At 42.7% G+C, this 21,063-nt stretch overlaps 1 long non-coding RNA gene across 1 annotated transcript; it reads right to left on the bottom strand.

Moving 5' to 3' along the window:
• Positions 1–631: 631 nt before the first annotated feature.
• Positions 632–13,352, bottom strand: LOC118623168. Its single transcript, XR_004958247.1, has 3 exons — positions 13,285–13,352; positions 9,281–9,356; positions 632–720 (listed from the first exon to the last, which is right to left on the bottom strand). It is a non-coding gene; the product is annotated as an uncharacterized LOC118623168 (long non-coding RNA).
• Between the last annotated feature and the right edge of the window lie 7,711 nt (positions 13,353–21,063).

The following is a 21,063-nucleotide window of genomic DNA, read 5'->3' as shown; positions in this document are numbered from 1 at the left end:
ATTATGGCGTTTAAGAGTTTGCAACAATGAAGTCAGGTTTATATTGATGTATATAAGTGTGTTTGCAAATAGGTTTGCACCTTGGGGTGGAAAGGGCCTGAAGTTTCATAAATAGAAAAATCTTCAAGTAAATCAGAACAGACTTAAGAGTTTGGAAAACGGTAGCAGGGCTTAGTGACTTAATAACAAACCACCGCCAAGGCCACATTTTAACACTTCCCTACTCCCAGATTAATTTTGTTTCTGTCTCCCTCTTCACTGTTAAAATTCCTTGCATTCAGCAAAATCAGTTCCATTAGAGAATAAATACATTGTGACTCCTGTTCCTGATATGTACAGTAATGGAAAATACAGTTTTAGTTTACAGCCCTGCACATGATAGACGGGTGGGTGTAATGAAATGAATTATGCTTCCTCTTCTCCCAAAGCCCCACGTTTTTCTAGCAAGACACCTAAAAAACATATGCCACTTCATTTATGCCAAGGAATTCTCAAAACTGAGACCATTTTCTTGTAGAAGGTCAGCTTAGTCTCATTTTTGATAAGTTGACTGAATGTCAATGCTACCTTGGTACCAGAGTCTTTCCCAGGCAAAGGTTGGGCCATCACCTGCAACGCGGTCTCTCCTTCATGGGCAGGGCCTTGCAGCGGGGCGGCGCGGCCGGCAGATGGCGCCGCAGGTGAATTTTAGCGAGCTGCTCTGTAGGCCTGCAGAAGAGTCTGGAATAAACAGGAAGATTTTTTTTTTTAAGCATTCTAATTTTTCAACATATATTGCTTTCTCTGTCTCTCTGTTTCTCTCTCGTCAGAGGATATCTTTATTTTACTAAGTTGAAATTCATTTGAGTTATTAAAAAAATTTAGTGATTACGCAATACCAAATACTTTTTTTTTTTTTTAAGGATTTCTACCCTTTCAAAGGACATAATTTCCAAGAATCATAAACTATCACAAGGTCATAGTGGTTCAAAAATGCTAGCAGGCAGCAGCGCTGGCTGCCTCTAAAAGACCAGCAAGGCGTGGCGCAAGGCAGTTTCGCTGGGCCGCGGCGGAAGTGACCTTCGTGCGCGGGGCAGGGCGGTGTCTGGGGAAGCCCCGAAAATAGCGCCGTCTGCTGGTGAAAAGGGAGAGCCAAAGCCTGCGGCTTCGCTCCAGCGAATGCTCAGACCGGGCTGACACTCCGTTGTACTCCTGCAGGACACAGCACATTGGGCCTCCACCAAACAAAACTGAAAGTCACGGGCACAACCAGAGCAGCCTTTGTGTTGATAAGAGAAACCTAGAGGTTCATAATGGTTTTGGTATACAATGTTTCAAAGGGTTAGGCTGTTTTTAATGCTTCCTAAAGCATAAACGGGGTGGATTTGGTTTATGTGGTATGATTGTTATTTAAGACAATTCTAAAAGAGAGTGAAAAATAGAACCTGATAGGGGCTCTCTTTCATTTATCTTATCCTGCTTTAAGTTATTTACAAAATATTAAAAGAGGTTATCAGAAGCATATTGGAGAAACAGACAGAGGATTGAGGTTCGAAGGTGGTGGGTGTGCTTATTTCTCACTATGGCCCCTCATTAAAAATTTTTTATGGCCCCTCATTTTTATTCCAGGATTGTTGCAGTGCCATTTTAGAGTCCCTCCTCCTCTCCCCACTTCCTTTTTCTCTTCACTCATTTGACAGGAGCCTCTGCAACCATCTGCTCAGAACACGTCATCAGCATCCACTGGGAGAGAATTGTGGTACCACCTTTCTCCCCCTATGGCTGAAGCACACTGAAAGATGAAATGCACTTCTCCTCTTGAGCCAGCGCGACTGCTGGGAATTGTAACTTGCAAGATGATGCCAAAGTGCAGCTTCCCCATTTTTATACTGCATAGAGTTTTATGCTGCCCTTCATTAAACAGATGCTCTCTCTCTCTCTTTTAAAATAATTTTTCTTTATTGATTTTAGAGAGAGAGGAAAGGGGAGGGAGAGAGATAAAGACATCAATGAGAGAATATCAATTGGCCACCTCCTGCATGCGCCCCACTGGGGATCAGGCCCACAACCTGGGCATGTGCCCTGACTGGGAATTGAACCCAAAGAGCTCTTGGTTCGTGGGTTGATGCTCAGACACTGAGCCACACCACCAGGCAAGCTGATGCTTTCTCTTATAGAGTTCTGTCCTTCAGGTTGCCCAAATGATGTGATAATAACCTTTTTGTCCCTTCCACTTACAGAGATTCAGTGCATTAAGTGTTAGAATTGTACATCTCTGTTTTTCTTCTGGTAAGGGAGTGAAGACCCATAAGTGGACAGTTTTATTTTGTAGGAGGCACCTGCAAGAAAGCAGCATGAGCCATGATCAGCCACAAAGCCAGAATCGTAGCATACCGTTTCAACCCCCTACCAATTAAAACACAGAGCTATGAATGCTTTCCATTGAAGAAAGGATGCATTCAGGCTAAGGGAAAGTTTCTAAAATTGTGCTTGCACAGTAGCTTTTAAGACTAGCCTTATGGTGACATACTCATTATAATAGTAAAAAACACACCCCTGAGTGGAGATTTAAGATGCTAATGAGACATGTGCAGTATGTCAAAACATGTAGCCCCACTGTTTTACCAGCTGATGCCAGCCCACCAAAAGAGACCTGAAAGATCAACCAGGAAATGGACTCACCCAGTGCTATATAAATGCATTCGGTGGCGGTTCTGGGAGCCACATCTGCTTTCAGTGTGCACTCCCTTGGTGCATCAAGCTTTGACTCTTCCCTCTAGGCTTAATAAACCTTTTCTGTTTGTTGTTTCCCATGATTTCTATCCGGGGAAAGGCAGAATCCACCCTTCGGTTGGTAACAATTTGGACTAGTCCTGCTGTTTATCAGGTCTCTGTTCTCTGACGTGAAAATTCCCATCTCCCATCAGGGCATAGCTATAGGCATAAATTATAGGCCTTGGTTCAAAATAGGGCCCTCTGTTTCATCCAGCAGCACCAGAAACACCATAATTAGGAACCCAGCTGGAACAGAAGGCTTCTTGGGGGTCCTGGAGAAGAAAGAGTGGGCTCCCAAGTCCTGTACATGACCACTGGGGCTGTAGTCTTCACAATCTGGATCCAAGCAGATGAGCACCAAGAGTTCAGTGTTTGGAGGACCAAGAGGAATGGATATAGTAAGGGTGTTAAACAAAAAATTTAACTTCCATGGCTGAAAGTCTTTTTAAAATAAAGGGTTAAGGCCCTGCCAGTTTGGCTCAGTGGTAGAGTGTCAGCCTATGAGTTGTGGGTTTGATTCCGACCAAGGGCATGTACCTTGGTTGCGGTTCGTCCCTGGCCCTGGTCAGAGTCATATGGGAGGCAACCAGTTGATGTGTCCCTCTCATATTGATGTTTCCCTTTCTCTTCCTTTCTTTCCCACTCTCTCCCTCCCACTCTATCTGAAGATAAATAGGAAAATATCCTCGGGTGAGGATTTTTTTTTTAAAAAAAAGGACAGAAAAATAATAATAAAATAAAATAAAGTGTTTATAGGCCATTGCCAGCAAAATGAAGAAGAATGGCCCTGGCCAGTTTGGCTCAGCGGTTAGAGTGTCGTGTCGGACTGCGGTCCAGAGAGACCTGGGTTTGCTTCCTTCTAAGGGGGCACGTACATCGGTTGCAGTTTGTCCTCGGCCCTGGTTGGGTTGTGCAGGTGGCAGCCACTCGATGTGTCCCTTTCACGTTGATGTTTCTCTCTCTCTCTCTCTCTCTCTCTCTCCCTCCCTCCCTCCCACTCTATCTGAACAAAAAATGGAAAAATGTCCTCAGGTGAGGATAAAAAAAATTTTTTTTTTTAAAAAAGAAGAAGAATGGTTTTAGGGCATGGAGTCTAAACCACTAGCAGCCTGGCTAGGTAGAAAAGACAATATGTCCATCGTCCCAGAGCCTGAGTTTTGCATGTGTTTTTATAGATCAGGTATAGGGGAGACAGGTGCAAGCCATTCTGAAAAGATTTACATTAGCTATAGACAAAAGATGGGAGATGGTGAGCGTGGCTAGTTGTCAGGCAGGTGCAACAGAGTCCTTGAAGAAGTGTTTGCACCTGTGGATTAGCTGTGGGCAGCAGATTGGAAAGTTCATGTGTAAATGACGAGTGGAGGCTCCTGGGGTTCAATGGCACCTGGCTATTCTCTCTTTTGGGTAATCTTGGAAATAGCCACCTAGAAATGAATCCAAAATTTCAACAGATATACAGGAAATGTGAGCAGTCTTTTGTCAGAGCTGGTCTACAACTTTTAACAGGCTAAATGTTCTGTCTCTTTCTCTCACTTTCAAGCTGCTGTAATTTTAATTTAGAATATCTCTAAATTTTTTTTCTTTTCCAGGGACAGGATCCAAGATGATGCCTGACATTTGTTTATTTGCAGAGAAACTGAAGTAAAGGAGAGGAATGTCTCCCTGACTATTACTGTGTTATAAGTGTCCTTGGGGGAGAGCATACGGAAAGAGGACAGCTGATAACATTCACATTGTGCAGGCAGACACACGTCTTCCCACATCCCCAGGACTGCTGAACCAGCTCTAACCCTCTCAGCTGCCCTCCTCAAAGGCAGTCAGCTCAGACAAAGCAAAGTGGATTCTCCAAGGGGGAGGGGTATCCCCTTTCTCTTTGTTCTTCCTTGGAAAATGGGCTTTTTCTCAAGTTTCATACACCAGCTGCTTTTACCTCTTGCAGGAGGGCAGAATAAATTCATTGCCAATAATGATTTGAAAAGCATATTTTTGGAGCCCTGAACTCTGCTAGTGAAAAGCGGGGTCAAACTATAGAATTCTAATGTGTTGCAATCTTTCATTCTGGGTTTCAAGGCAAAAATTTCATAAAGGTGCACCTCTTTATTAAATAAAATTAGAAATAAGAAGGTCACCTTCAGAAAGGGTGGTAGAGACAAAGGTGTTTTGAATCCCAGTTAATCTAATTACATATCCTACCTCTTACACGTAAGAATCTCTTCTTCACAGAGGTATGATTTAATGAGCAAATTTCTTTGTCTGCTAAGAGATCCCTTCAGCAGTATAAGAGCTCTGAAAAATTACACCTTTTCACAATGTGATTTCTTTTCTTATAAGAATGATTTAACATAGCTCCTTTAAAACTAAAAACATTCAAAATGGTCTATCCCTGATTTAAGTGATTTAAGACAAAGGGTGCTTGTTCCTGAATAAGCATGCCACTGTCCAAGCACTCAGAGCATCTGCTATCTGGACTGATTTTTTTTTTTAAATGTTGGGTTCTTTTTATAATTTTTTTTCTTCCTCATGGGAGGACTTTTTTCCATTCTTTATTCAGAGTGGGAGGGAGAGAGAGAGAAACATCGACGTGAAAGGGACACATCGAGTGGCTGCCACCCGCATGACCAACCGGGGCCAAAAAATGTTTTAACTTATTGATTTGAGGGAAAGGTAGAAAGAGAGAAAGATAAATTTTTATTGTTCCACTTACTTATGATTTCATTGGTTGATTCTTTTGTTCATCCTCACCCAAGAATATATTTCCATTGATTTTTAGATAGCGTGGGAGGGAGGGAGGGAGGGGGGGAGAGAGAGAGAGAGAGAGAGAGAGAGAGAGAGAGAGAGAGAGAGAGAGAGAGAGAGAGACATTGATTGGTTGCCTCCCTCAAGAACCTGACCAGGACTGGGGATCGAACCTGCAACCCTCCAGTCCAAGGGCCGATGCTCACACCGTTGAGCAAAACCGTTAGTTGATTCTTGTATGTGCCCTTACTGGGGATCGAATCCAGAACCTTGGAGGATCAGGATGACACTCTAACTAACTGAGCTACCCAGCCAGGACCCTGGACTGATTCTTAAACCAAAGCACACATGACTTCTGCACTTGACAGCTGAGAGCTTGAGATGGCCTTTTATGTCCAGTGGAGCCTGCTGGAATGGGGTTACACACACAACAGAAAATAGGCTCTATGGGTCAGAGAAAGATGACTGGGCTGAGGTGGACTAGGCTGACCTTTTGAAAATACTATAGGTTTATTTCCTAGGGGGTTACCCCCTCACCCCCATCAAAATAAGTACTTTCAGTCCCTTCACATGGCATCCTCAGACTCTTTTTTATTTATTTTTATTTTTTAAATTTTGTTTTCATCCTCAGACTCCTTAAGACAGTTCCTACTCTTTGGGGATTTTAATCAATCGATAAATATCAGCTATTTTGTCTGGAAAAACAGAATATCTGTGTGTTTCTACTCAAACCTTAGACCATGTGGAGAGCAGCTCCTCACCAGCTCCGGGCGGCCTCATTTTCAGCACTCCCAAGAGGAAGTGAGAGCAACCCCAGCTAGGAAGCCTGCCCCGTGTTAGCCTATGATCTAATGGCTCAAGTTCAATAGATGAGACCCTGGCCAGCTTCCAAAATAATCCTGAAGCTAGATAAGGAACAAATAAGCAGATGTTAAAGGTATACATGTATATATCCTTATAATTAACAGAAAATTTTGATAAAATAGCCACTGGGCATGTATATCCATAATACTACCCTGTATTTATGTTAATATCTGTTACCCAGGGAGCCTATAACAGAAAGCCTTTCATTTGACAGATTACAAATTCTTTCCAGTATCAACCTTGTACATTAAGGCACTTGATCTTAACAACCGTCAGCTCTTCCTTTATGTTTCACATAGTACTCAGCAGGTATTAGACATGCAGTACATGCTCAGGGAATGCTTGCTTTAAAAAAAAGAAAGAAAGAAATTATAGACTAAAGGGACAATGAATGGCTGCGCTTTAATCCTGAGATCAGGCCTGCCTTTATCATCACATCTGAGGAAACTGGATAGTGATACTTTATAGACAGAAAACAGAAGTGAGGATATTTCAACTTCTCTGATTTACAGTGACAGCAGCTGACTTTCCTATATACCAGAAACTGTATAAATACTTTACATACATATCTCATTTAAACCTCACCACAAACCTACAGGCTAAGTTTCCTATTATTACTGCCCTTATTTACATATGACAAAACATTACCCAAGTCACACAACTCATAAATAGCAGCATGAGGACTTGTATCCAGAGATCTGTCAGTCTCCAAAGGAACATTCCTGCTCCCAAATATCTAATAGCAACATTTGTAGCTTCATGTACTAACTACCCTTCTTTGAGGAGTTGCTACAATGTAATATCTGAGCAGGAAGGGAGAGAGAAGGAAAAGGATAAGCAAACACAATTTATAACTTACATGTCTCAGTATGCATGGTTTTGGTGGTTTCTCTATGCATTCTCATTTCATCCTCACAGCACCCTGTCAAGTGTGTTATTTATACTATTTCTTGTGTATAAGAAATATTTCTCTGCAGAACAGGTGGGTTCAAAAAAAAAAAAGTAAAGGCTAAAATTCTGCTCCTGAGGGCAACAGATCTACTGATAATACTGTGCCTGCCCTAGGCCTCTCATTTCAGCTCAGAGCGATGGGTAGGTACTTCTTATTTTCCTTCCCTTCTTATTTATTAACACTCCAATGAGCCATAAAGCACATGCCTGTCTCTCCATGTCCCATAAAAACAAGTATGGTTAAATTTTGACTTGCTATGTCACTAAGGCATTTCAAAATCAATGTAGATAGAAAAAGTAAAAGTGACAGTGCATAGAATGCTATGTAATAATTAAAAATAATGAATTAGCCCTGGCCGGTTTGGCTCAGCAGTTAGAGCGTCCGCCTGTGGTCCGGAGAGACCCGGGTTCGGTTCCTGCTAAGGGCATGTACCTCGGTTGCAGTTTGTCCCCAGCCCTGGTTGGTCGTGCGGGTGGCAGCCACTCGATGTGTCCCTTTCACATCGATGTTTCCCTCTCTCTCTCTTCCTCTCTCTCCCTCCCACTCTAGCTGTACAAAAAATGGAAAAATGTCCTCGGGTGAGGATAAAAAAAAAATAAAATAAAAAATAAAAATAAAAATAATGAATTAGATTTAAACATATTGCCATGAAAAGATCTGCAGGAGGCATAGTAAGTTAAAAAAAATTAAAAAGCAAGTTGCAGAATTAAAAGTACAGCATGGCACCACTTATGTTTTTAAAAGTCACACACACACACACACACACACACACACACAAAATGATACAAACACACATAAAAAACAAGTTTGTTATACCCCAAACTGATAACTGGTTTCTTTGGGGAGAAGGTCTGGATCCAGGATGAGGTGCATAGCATTGTCAGATTTTTCCTTTATCTTTGTACAAGATAATTTATTCAAATACATGTGTGTAAAGAGAAAAAATAAAAATAAAGGATAGAAAAGAAACAAGTGATGCTGTTAGAAAATAAAAGGTTAACAATATGCAGTATAGGTAAGTGGTACAAATACACCAAACTAAAATCTACTGCTTCATTCAGGTCTATAAAAGATCAATAAATTAGAAGAAAGTCCTCCTGTTGGCATTATTATTATTAAACTGGATGCTTTTAAAAATGTAATGTCTTCTGACTGTACCAGAAATGCAGTGCTGAGAAGTATACCAGACTTGGAGCCAGACGGTCTGGATTCAAGGCTGGACTCTGCATTTCTCTGTAACCTTGGGCTAATTTCTCGGGGCCTTACTTCCCTTAATTTATGGAGTAAAGATGAGAGTAACGTACTTCACAAGGTTCTTCGAGGATTAAATGAGATAATACACAGGAAAGAATAACAAAATCATGCCAACTGAGACTTATAACCTTTAAATTGCATTTATATTTACTCTTTTCTCATTCTTTCTCTCCTACTTTAGAAAACCATTTTTTTTTCCTCAAACCTTTACAATATCTGAGTGCCCCACACTGAGGCATAATTAAATTAACAAACTATTAGTCTTCGATATATAGGCCTTTGTTATTTGAGTCTTTAGATTATGCACATGCAGTTTCTAAGCTTCATTCCTGTGTTCAGCTATTTATTTAAAGGGATATATTTATTTGATTCCATTTATAAATATACCCTTTTCCTGTGAAACACATTTTTCATGCAAGAACTAAAATATCCAAATTATGTAGTCCATTTAAAGTATAAGCTAAAAATATAATTTAATTTTTTGCATCTTAAAATGTGCTTATTTGTAATTTCACTGAAATTTCAGGCTGCTCTGAAATTTCAAGAATCCAATGATAAGCCTTTTAATAAAAAGGGTTGCAAAAGTAATAGGAAAAACATTAATATCATCAATATAATTGAACACAAAAAGAAACATACACAAATTAATAAATATCAATTGCATGCACATAGCACAGTGTCCACACTACAGGATGTAACTAGTTTCAATCAGAGCCTCACCTTTGAAACACAGCCATGTTCTCTTCTGCTTTTGCTGGATATGCATATGTTAAAAAGCTCGGGGACCTGAAGGCTCCTGGTGAAGTAAATAAGAATCCAGTTTAAGTTGTTTTGCAATTTGAGTTCAGCAAGGACACATCTGAAGGAACCAGGTCCAAGCACACAAAGCACACAGCCCTTCCAAGCTCCTCCACACGGTTAAACTGAGCTGTCATTTTAGAGCTGGGCGCCCATTGTTCACTTTCTTCTACTCTAATTAGACTTGACAGATTGCTCTTTCTAGCTAGACTGGCTGTTGCCAAGAACAGAGAAGAGATGAGGCTGACCTTGTCATTATGCCCTTGGGATCGGTACCCCCAACCCCCATCTTAGTCCACAGACCCTGCATCCCCAGCAGCTCAAATCTGTTTTCCTTCTCCTCCAGCCTTGTTCTATGTCCCCCGGCAGTCTCAGCCCACTGACTTTTCTTACTTTCGACAATATGAGACTCAAACCCTCACAGGCTGTGGAAGGGGAATAAGTGCGCTCTAAAGTCTTTCATGTTAATACTCTGACCCTTGTATTTTTCTACAGGCCTGGGGGACAAAGCAGATCAGCTTTTCTTTTTCTTTTTTTAAGAATCCTCACTCGAGGATATTTTTCCCATTTATCTTCAGACAGAGTGGGAGGGAGGGAGAGAGAAAGAGAGAAACATTGATGTGAGAGAGACACATTGATTAGTTGCCTCCTGCACAACCCCAACTGGGTCCAGGGACAAACCACAACCGAGATACATGCCCTTGGCCGAGATCGAACCCGGGACTCTTTGATCCACCAGCTGACACTCTAACTGCTGAGCCAAACTGGTCAGGGCAAGCAGACCAGCTTTTCTAAGGGGAAAAATACTATAGTTCCACCTGAATAAAAAAAAAAGAATATTGATTGCTAATGAAACAGAGCTTGGGAAGGATTCAGGCCCCTGCACTACCTCCACGTGTCAGAAGCAAATCCCTTTCCCACTCCCCTCAGTTTCCACATCTTTAAAATGCCATTAATAATCCTCAAATCTTTATCATATCAAAAACATGTTATAATGATATTAAATAAGAATTAGATAATAGCCCGGCCAGTGTGGCTCAGTGGTTCAGCATCGAACCATGCACCAAGAGGTTGCCTGTTCGATTCCTGGTCAGCGCACATGCCCAGGTTGTGGGCCTGATCCCCAGTTGGGGACAAACATGCAGGAGGTGGCCAGTGGATATTCTATATCATCAATGTTTCTTTCTCTCCCTCTCACTTCATCTCTTTCTAAAAATCAGCAAAGAAAAATTATATTTTTAAAAAAAGAATTAGATAATAAAATGATAGAACTTGCCCTGACTGGTGTGGTTCAGTGGTTAGAGCATCAGCCTGTGTACTCAAGGATCTCAGGTTCAATTCCTGCTCAAGGGCATGTACCAGGGTTGCAGGTTTGATTGCCAGCCCGGTTGGGTTACATGAGGAAGGCAACCAATCAATGTGTCTCCCTCACATCAGTGTTTCTCTCTCTTCCTCCCTCCCTGCCACTCTCTCTAAAAATCAATGGGGACATTATCCTCAGGTGAGAATTAACAAAAAATAAATAAATAAAAATAAAAATAAAAATCAATGGAGAAATATCCTCAGGTGAGGATTAACAAAATAAACTTAAAAAAATAAAATGGTAGAGCTGTAAATGACCTTAGAGTCCAACATCTTCCTTTGGAAGATGAAAAAGCACAGGCCAAAAGAGGGAGGCCACATGCACAGTGTCATGAAATTAGTTCACAGACTTGAAACACCTGGCACTGAGCAATAGCCTGCTAATCAGCTTTGTCACTAACCTGCCTTTCTTAGTTTATACTATTTGGGGGGGGAGGAATATGTGCCCCTAGCAGAAACCGGGACTCTCTGGTCCACAGGCCAACGCTCCAACCGCTGAGCCAAACTGGCCAGGGCTATACTATTCTTTTTTTTCTTTTTTTTATCCTCACCTGAGGACATTTTTGCATTTATCTTCAGACAGAGTGGGAAGGAGAGAGGGGGGAAGAGAGAGAAACATCGATGTGAGAGAGACACATCGAGTGGTTGCCACCCACACAACCCCAGCCGAGGCCGGGGACAAACTGCAACTGAGGAACATGCCTTTAGTGGGAACTGAACCCAGGACTCTCTGGTCCACGGGCCGACACTCTAACCGCTGAGCCAAACCGGCCAGGGCAAATATGAAGTACTATTCTTGATAATAAATCCTATTGGCCAGGAAAGCAACTTTTTTGAGAAAGGAAGTCTCTTCACCCAAGGGCTATGTTTTCAGAAATGCTTCCTTTTACTGAGAATCCAATGGCCTTATAATAAAACCTGAGTCACCCAAAGCCACATGATTCTCATAGGGGCATAGGATGGAACTCAACAGACTGGAGGTCTGGGGTCCTGCTCTCAAATAAGAATGGCTCTGACCTTGACCTAAATCTGGCTTTACATGGCCTCAAGAGCTGTGAGCAGGAGAGACTGTTAGGAATTTCTTCTGGGAACAAATCTACTGTTTCCCAGGTTGTAATGTAAACCCATTCATTTATCATTAATTCACCTACTCATAAGCATTTATTAAAAGCCCATTTTTTCTACACACCTGGGGGCTGATCAAGCTAGTACAATGAATAGGACCCAGCCTCAGGGAGCTTCAGAAGGAGCCAGCAGTGCAAACACTTATGTGCAGTGGGGCACCATGGGGACCAGGATGAAAGGAGGAGATGTAGTCAAGTTTCCTTTGGTGGGGTTTAAGGAATCAGAAAAACATCATAGTGGAGGTGATACTTGAGCTGCACTTTGGGAAATAAACCCATTTTCCAGGTGGAAGTGAGGCAGATACATGGTATTCAGACAGAGAGTGAGTCTGGTGTTGTTGTTGGTTTTTTTGGGGGGGTTGGGGTGAGGAGTTGGCCTGCATAATATGAAGAAGCATCAACCAAAGGTGAGATTGGAAATTTAGGTAGAGATCAGTGAAAACATTATATGACACAGGAAAAGTCTGAATTTTATCATGGCAGCTCACTGGAACCATTGAAGAGTTTCAAGCGGAAAGTAACATGACCCAAACTGCATTTTAGAAGAATGGCTCTGATGACAGTATGCAAGACAGACTGGGGAAGGGGCGAGAAAGAGCAAGACCCAAGGCAAAGAGACCGCGGGGGAAAACTGCAAAATGTAGGTGAGGTAAGATAGCTGACCCGATCTCTTCAACAAGTCAATGGGAAGGATCAAAGGGAGAGACTATTTTAGTTTCCAAAAGGCTTCCACTACATGCAATGTATAGACCTGGTTTGGATTCTTGTTCAAACCAAACAACAGTAAAGAGAAAACTTTGAAGACAGAATATTAGATAATAAAAAGACATTACTGTTAATTTTGTTAGGTGTGATAATGTTACTATGGTAATGTAATATAGCATAATGAAGTGTTCATGAGTGAAAAGTCATGATGTCTGGATTTGCTCTAAAATACAGTAGGAATAATATATGAAGTAAATATGGCAAAAATTTAATAACTGTTCAATCCAGATAATGGAAATATAGGGGTTCATTATACTCTGTCTATTTGAAAAATTTTAAAATAAAAATCTAACATTTTAGGCAAAGGATAATGAGAACCTAAATTAAATAAGTTATAGTGAAAATGGAGAGGATGACAGAGCTATGAAAGAGAGAGAAAAGGCAGAATTAACAACGTGCAGTGAATGGTTAAAAGTGGTCACTGTAGCCCTGGCTGGTTTGGCTCAGCAGTTAGAGCGTCAGCCCGCAGTCCAGAGAGACCTGGGTTCGGTTCCCGCTAAGGGCACGTACCTCGGTTGCAGTTTGTCCCTGACCTGGTTGGGGTTGTGTGGGTGGCAGCCATTCAATGTTTCTCTCTCACATCGATGTTTGTCTCTCTCTCTTCCTCCCTCTCTCCTTCCTGCTCTGTCTGCAAAAATAAAAAATAAATAAATAAAATAAAATAAAAGTGCTCACTGTATTTGAAGAGTTAAAGTGACGTCCAGGTTTCTGCTTGGATGCCTGGGTCCATGGAAGAGTCCATTCTGTTGGGTACACGGAAGTGGAGTTTCAGTGCAACATTGAGTTAATGCTGCCTAGTTGAACGAGAAGATTTAAAGCTCAGGAGAGAGCCTGCAGTTGGCATTGTGGATTTGAGAACTGTCAGCTCACCAACACGTAAGTGGTGATTCAAACCACTGGAAGAGCACTGAAGGTGAGTGAGGGAAGATGGCTGAGGGAAAAGACCAAGACATGCTTACATTTAAGAAGTGGAGCCCTGGCCAGTTTGGCTCAGAGGTTGGAGTGTCAGCCTGAGGACCAGAGAGTCCTGGGTTCGGTTCCCGCTACAGGCACATACAAAAAAAAAAAAAAAAAAAGTGGGCCCCCTAATGTTCTCTCTCTCTCCCATTTTTTTCATGTGAGAGGCAACCAAATTTTTGGTGGCCTTGCTTCAGCAAGGCAGAAAAAAAAAGGTGTGGGTGCCCTGGCTGGTTTGGCTCAGCAGTTAGAGCGTCGGCCTGCAGACCAGAGAGTCATGTGTTTGGTTCCCACTAAGGGCACGTACCTCAGTTGCAGTTTGTCCTCGGCCCTGGTTGGAGTCATGTGGATGGCAGCCACTCGATGGGTCTCTCGTACATCTATGTTTCTCTCTCTCTTCCTCCCTCCATCCCTCCCACTCTATCTAAACATAAAATGAGAAAAAAAAAAAAAAAGTCCTCCGGTGAGGATTAAAAAAAAAAAAAAGAAATGGGGAAGACTGCCCTGGCCGGTTTGGCTTAGCGGTTAGAGCCTCAGCCCAAGGAACAATGAGCGAGGGTTCATTTCTGGTCAAGGGCATGTACCTTGGTTGTGGTTGGTCCTAACCCTGGTCCAGTCACATGGGAAGGAGCCAATCCATGTGGCTCTATCACGTCAGTGTTTCTGTCTGTCTCGCTCTCTCTCTCCCTCATTTCCTCCCACTCTATCTGATGATAAATAGAAAAATATCCTCGAGTGAGGAATTAAAAAAAGAAAAAAAAGAAGTGGGGAAGAGAAAGAAATTGCAAAAGAGACAGAAGAATGGCCAGAGGGCTATGAGGAGAAACAGGAAAAAATAACTTCTGGTGAGTCTGTCAAGAAACAGTGGGTCGCCCTGGCCAGTCTGGTTCAGTGGTAGAGTGTCAGCCTGCAGACCAATGAGTCTCAGGTTTGATTCTGGTCATGGGCACGCACCTTGGTTGCAGTTCATCCTGGCTCTGGTCCGGTCGTGCAGGAGGCAACCAATCAATGTGGCTCTATCACGTCAATGTTTCTCTCTGTCTCTCTCTCTCTTCCACCCTTCCTCCCACTCTATCTGATAATAAATAGAAAAATAACCTGTGGTGAGGAATAAAAAAAAGAAAAAGAAACAGTGGGTCAACAGAATCAAGTGCCCCAAATTAAAATATGAAACCCAGTGGACTTAGCATCTGAGTGACAATTATCAAAGAACTTTCAGGAGAGTGCAATGTGCTGAGAGTGAGTGAGGGGAGAGTGAGTGAAGTCTGGAAGATGGGGGAGGGCTGGATTACACTGTCCTCACAAGAAGAGGGAATTGGCATGGAGGGAGCTAGAAATGGTTGGCAAATGGGCAAACTCTGGATCCATTAGGAAGGGGGCTTAATAGAAGTAGATTGCTGAGCAGGGAGTGGGGGTAGAGGGAACCCACACATTTTAATTAAGGCAAGGAGGAGGAGAGTAAAGAGATTAATAGAGATGGTACAATGAGACCAAGATTCCAGAGGGCACTATGGAGAGAAGTTACAAGAAGGTCAGCAGAGTATGAGAATCAGGAGGGCAGAAGAGAATTCTTTTGACCTCTGGTTGGTGTATCTTCACAACCTCTTCCACGGTCTTCCACTTTCAGTTCTCCCCACTCCATACCATCTTAAAGGCATCAAATCAGAAAAACCTTTATAAAGTACAACCTTGTTCATGTCAAACCCTTGCCCCAAAATTTTGATTAGCTGAATTAAGTATAATATAGGTATTTAACACCCTTCCATAATCTGATCCCAACCTACTTTTTAAGCCCAATCTTTTTGGGTTTGTTTGCTTGTTTTTATTTGTTTTCCTTTTCATGAACCTTCCTTCAAGAATGCCAGGCTAGTCACTATTTTCTGGACATATTAATTACATGAAATGTTATAGAAAAAGGGCTGAAAGTAGAGAAAGACAAATATCACATGATCTCACTTATTTGTGGAATATAATGAACATAACAGTCTGAGGAATGGGGTAGTCCCAGAGACGTGGAAATCCCCAGAAGAGGGGGTGGGGGGAAGAGATAAACCACAGAACTTATATGCATGTATGCATGAACAGTGGACATGGACAACAAAGCTGGGGACAGGACGGGGAGGGGGAATATCAGTGTGGGGGGAAAGGAGAAACATCTGTAACAAAAATAAATTAATTAATTAACTTAAAAAAAAGAAAAAGGGCTGAGAAGTGTCTAGAACAAAGTAGCATTTACTAGGTGTTAGTTTTTGGATACTGAACTATATAATCCCCCTCCAACCATTTTATGCAGTCTCTTTTCACATTTCTTCATGTCCTACAGGAAGGTTCAGCCCAGGTGTCACCTATTCTAGAAAGTCTTTCCTGGGTTCTCAGGCTGGGCTATGGGGTCCCTTGTCTGGGCTTCTGCAGCACTCCCATCTCTCTTGCCACTCAGCCTATTAGAGTTGCTTATATGTCTTCTCATTAGAATATAAGTTTCACAAAGGCCAAGACTGTTTTTGTTTTGGTTTTTATTTGTTTTACCTACCACAATTCTTGGTACTATATACAGTAAAAAAGAAAAAAGATATATCGAACAGAACTTTGTTCCCTTTCTTCTATTCTTTTCTTTCTAATTTTTTTTCTTTTTTTTCTTTTTTTTTCTTATCCTCACCCGAGGACATTTTTCCATTTTTTGTTCAGATATAGCGGGAGGAAGAGGGAGGAAGAGAAAGACAGAGAAACATCGATGTGAAGGGACACATCGAGTGGCTGCCACCCGCACGACCAACCAGGGCCAGGGACAAACTGCAACCGAGATACATACCCTTAGCGGGAACCGAACCCGGGTCTCTCTGTACCGCAGGCCGACGCTCCAACCGCTGAGCCAAACCGGCCAGGGCCTAATTTCTTTTTCTTTATTGATTTTACAGAGAGAGGAAAGGAGAGGGAGAGAGAGAGAGAGAGAAACATTGATGAGAGAGAACATTTATTGGCCGCCTCCTGCATGTCCCCCTACTGGGGATTTGGCCCACAAACTGAGCATGTGCCCTGACGGAGAATCAAATGGGCGACTTCTTGGTACATGGGTTGATGCTCAACCACTGAGCCACATCAGCCAGGCTCTTTTCTTTCTTTCTTTCTTTCTTTCTTTCTTTCTTTCTTTCTTTCTTTCTTTCTTTCTTTCTTTCTTTCTTTCTTTCTTTCCTTCCTTCCTTCCTTCCTTCCTTCCTCCTTCCTTCCTTCCTTCCTTCCTTCCTTCCTTTCTTCTCTCTCTCTCTCTCTCTCTCTCTTTCTTTCTTTCCTCACCCGAGGACATTTTTCCATTTTTTGTTCAGATGGAGCGGGAGGGAGAGAGAGAGAGAAACATCGATGTGAAGGGACACATCGAGTGGCTGCCACCCTCACGACCAACCAGGGCCGGGGACAAACCGCAACCGAGGTACGTGCCCTTAGCGGGAACGGAACCCGGGTCTCTCTGTACCGCAGGCCGACTCTCCAACCGCTGAGCCAAACTGGCCAGGGCTCTTTTCTTTTTTTTTTAAGAGTAACTTTATTGGTTTTAGAGAGAGGAAGGGAGAGAGAGAAACATCAATGTGAGAGAGAAACATCGATCAGTTGCCTCCCATACACCCCAGCTGGAGATCGAACCCGCAACCTAGGTATGATATGAACCCACAACCTTCTGGTATATGGGACTATTCTCCAACCAACTGAGCCACAGTGGCCAGGACTCTCTCTTTTTTTTAACTGTTTTTCTATATAATGTATGATATGCTTTCTTATGTATAGTCTCACTCTGAATGACAGTGGACATTGTTTTTGTCACCCCAGTGTCCCTTCCTGTTCTCTGGCAACAGCCCTGATTTTCTTTGCTCATTTTCTGCTCGTGGTCTTTGTGATCTGAATGGGGCTCCTCCCACCCCTGGCCCCAGGGTGGAGGACAAGACACAGGCCTAAATCAGCCAGTTATTATCCCATTCCTGTGGCCTCACTGATTGGTTTGGGTTGGCATGAGCTCTAAGCCTTCCCAATCTGAGTAAATAACAAGACTTTTCTCAGAGTTACTGGAAGAGGGGCTTCTCTCTCTCTCTCTCTCTCTCTCTCTCTCTCTCCCCCCCCCCTCTCTCTCTCTCCCTCCTGGACATGGATGGAGTCAATAGGGGGACAGTGCTGCTATAATCATGTTGATACCTCAAGGAACAAGCTTGTTTGAGAATGAAAACAATACTTGGAGAGAACACAAGTAAGAGAGAAAGAGAGGGAAACATTCCTACTGAAGGAAACAGAGCTGGGTTCAGAAAAACAAACAAAAAAGCCTATTGCTTGTCAGTTTGTGTTGGGTTTTCTGTAATTTGCAACAAAACCATCTTAACTGATATATTTATGGGCATCTAGTACATTGCTTGACACATGAGACTATTCAGTGAATGTATGTCTAGATAAACAAGTTGTTGCGAGGAACAGCAATTATTTATTTCTATAGGGCAATTTGGTAAAATGTATCTACAGCCTTAAAAAAGATCATCCATCTCACTTATATACGGAATATAATGAACATAACAGTCTGAGGAATACACTAGACCCAGACACATGGAAGTAGGGCACAGACTGACATCCCTCAGAAGAGGGGATGGGGGGTGGGGGAGTTGGAAGAGATAAACCACAGAACTTATATGCATGTATGCATGACCAATGGACATGGACAACTAAGCCGGGGACAGGGTGGAGGGGGGGTAGGGTGGGGGGTGCCAATGGGGTAAAAAGGTAAAATATCTGTAACAAAAAAATAAATAAAAATTCATAATAAAAAAAAAAAAAGATCATCCATGCCCTGGCCGGTTTGGCTCAGAGGTTAGAGCACTGGCCTGTGTATCGAAGGGTCTCAGGTTTGATTCCCAGTCAAGGGCACATAGTACCTGAGTTGCAGGTTCGATTTCTGGCTCCAGTCAGGGTCATTCAGGAGGCAACCAATAGATGTGTCTCTCTCACATTGATGTTTCTCTCTCTCTCTCTCTCTCTCTCTCTCTCTCTCTCTCTCTCTCTCTCTTTCTCTCTCTCTCTCTTTCTCTCTCTCTCTCTCCCTTCCTCCCTCCCTCCCTTCCACTCTATCTAAAAAGTCAATGGAAAAATATCCCGAGTGAGGATCTGGAGATGGATGGTGAGGAGATTGCCAGCAATGTGAATATACTTGATGCCACTGAACAAAATGCTTAAAGATGGTTACAATGGTAAACTTTATGTTATACAAGAGTGTGAAATGAGCTGCTGCTGTGGGAGACAATTCATAACCATTTCACATCTTATAAAGTTGCACTTTTCTGGATATATTCTGCAAACTGTACAGTGTCTCCAGACTCTCCAACACATAGGAGTAAGACTTTTTCACTCATCTTAAACATCTTGTCATGATTGTCCTTCATCTGGACAATATTGCTAGTAGCCACTCAGTCGGAGGCGACAAGGACATAGTCAGGACCCTGTATGTGATTAAATACTCCACGGTGGCGGAAGACCAGAGACTGAAGGCTCAACTGGGCGCAGGACTCGCTGGCTTCTCTGCCTCACAGGTGAGACAGTACCACAGACCGAGTGAGGTTTCTCCTATTTTTTCTTAAGTAGAGGCCAGGCTTGTAATTTTAGCTTCCCTCTCCCCTGTTTTGTTTTTTTTTTTAGTCCTCACCTGAGGATATTTTTCCATTGATTTCCAGATAGAATGGAAGGGAGGGAGGGAGGAAGGGAGAGAGAGAGAGAGAGAGAGAGAGATAAACATCGATGTGGGAGAGACACATTGATTAGCTGCCTCCTGCACAACCCTGACCAAGGCTGGGAATTGAACCTGCAACCCAAGTACATGCCCTTGCCTGAGAATCAAGCCTGTGACCCGGATCCACAGGCTGACTCTCTAACCACTGAGCCAAACCGGCCAGGGCTCTCCCCTGCTTTAAGAAGGAGTTTGGTGCCCTGGCCATTGTAGCTCAGATGGTTGGAGTGTTGTCTTGTACACCTAAAGGTTGCAGGTCTGATTTCCGGTCAGGGCACATACCTAGGTTGGGGGTTTGATCCCTGGTTGGGGCTTGTACAGAAGGCAATCAATCGATGTTTCTCTCTCACACTGATGTCTCTCTCTCTCTCTCTCTTCCGCTCCCCTCTCCCCACCCCTTTCTAAAATCAATAAGCATGGGTGAGGATTTTTTCAAAAAAGAAAAAGAAAGAAGGGGTTTGGCAGCTGACAAGAGATAAAAAGGTATGGAAGCAATGACTTGCTAGTACTCAAGAAGAAGAATCATATGTCTACAGAATATAGGGAACTCAAGACTTCCTCTAAAGAGTGTTCTGTATCACTTGTATCGTGTGCAAAGCTTTCAGTAAGCGTTCTTCTGTTACAAAACCCCACTACTGCTATCCAAGCGGCCTCACAAGTTAGGAATTTGACCAGCTGTCCATGGGGAAGTGGGCTAAAAAAAGTCAAGCATTCTCTCTCTCTCTCCAACACACACACACACACACACACACACACAGATTTCAGTGCTTAGCAATACACCATATGCAATGTGCTATTTACTCATAAAGCTCTTTCCTTATTTTCAGTTATTTCTGTCCTCTACGAAGTGGGAAGCATTAGAGAAGGCCATTGCTCCTAGTTATTATTACTATGACTCACAGTGAGTTCAAGTCAGATGCCCAGGACCACTGCCTCCAGCAACTGCTGCATCCAGAGCATCATCATAAAGTCTTCCCATTTGATGTAATTACTGACCACAGACAGAGGGACTTGACCAAAAGCCACAGGTGTGGCTCTAGGCAAAATTCATTGGTAAATAAATTTACGTCATAGGATGTCAGATCTAGAAGAAAACCTGAAGAACACGTAAGCCCTGAAATTCTAACCTTTGATAAGCAACAAACTCACCTTAGGTGCTTTTGAAACATCTCAGGTGACGTCCCAGGTTGTATATTTTTCAAAAAGTGTCACAGGCAATTAAAGGCTGAGAATCACTGTTCTAATCCCATTACAGATGGTAACCTGGGGCCCGGAGAGGCTGCTGGCTTGCCCAATATCACATACCTGTTTAAAAGCAGAATCAAGCCCTGGCCGGTTTGGCTCAGCGGTTAGAGCGTCGGCCTGCGGTCCGGAGAGACCCGGGTTCGGTTCCCGCTAGGGGCACGTACTTCGGTTGCAGTTTGTCCCCGGCCCTGGTTGGTCGTGCGGGTGGCAGCCACTCGATGTGTCCCTTTCACATCGATGTTTCTCTCTCTCTCTCTCTTCCTCTCTCTCCCTCCCACTCTATCTGTACAAAAAATGGAAAAATGTCCTCGGGTGAGGATTTAAAAAAAAAGTATAAAAATAAATAAATAAAAGCAGAATCAAGACCAGAATTCTTTATTTTTATTTATTTATTTATTTTTTTATCCTCACCCGAGGACATTTTTCCATTTTTTTGTTCAGGTAGAGTGGGAGGGAGAGAGAGGAACAGAGAGAGAGAGAAACATCGATGTGAAAGGAACACATCG

The sequence above is a fragment of the Molossus molossus genome, unplaced genomic scaffold (assembly GCF_014108415.1).
Source record: "Molossus molossus isolate mMolMol1 unplaced genomic scaffold, mMolMol1.p scaffold_m16_p_10, whole genome shotgun sequence".
Classification (NCBI taxonomy): Eukaryota; Metazoa; Chordata; class Mammalia; order Chiroptera; family Molossidae; genus Molossus; species Molossus molossus.
The sequence above is the reverse complement of the archived record's forward strand: the minus strand, read 5'-3'. Positions and strand labels throughout refer to the sequence as shown.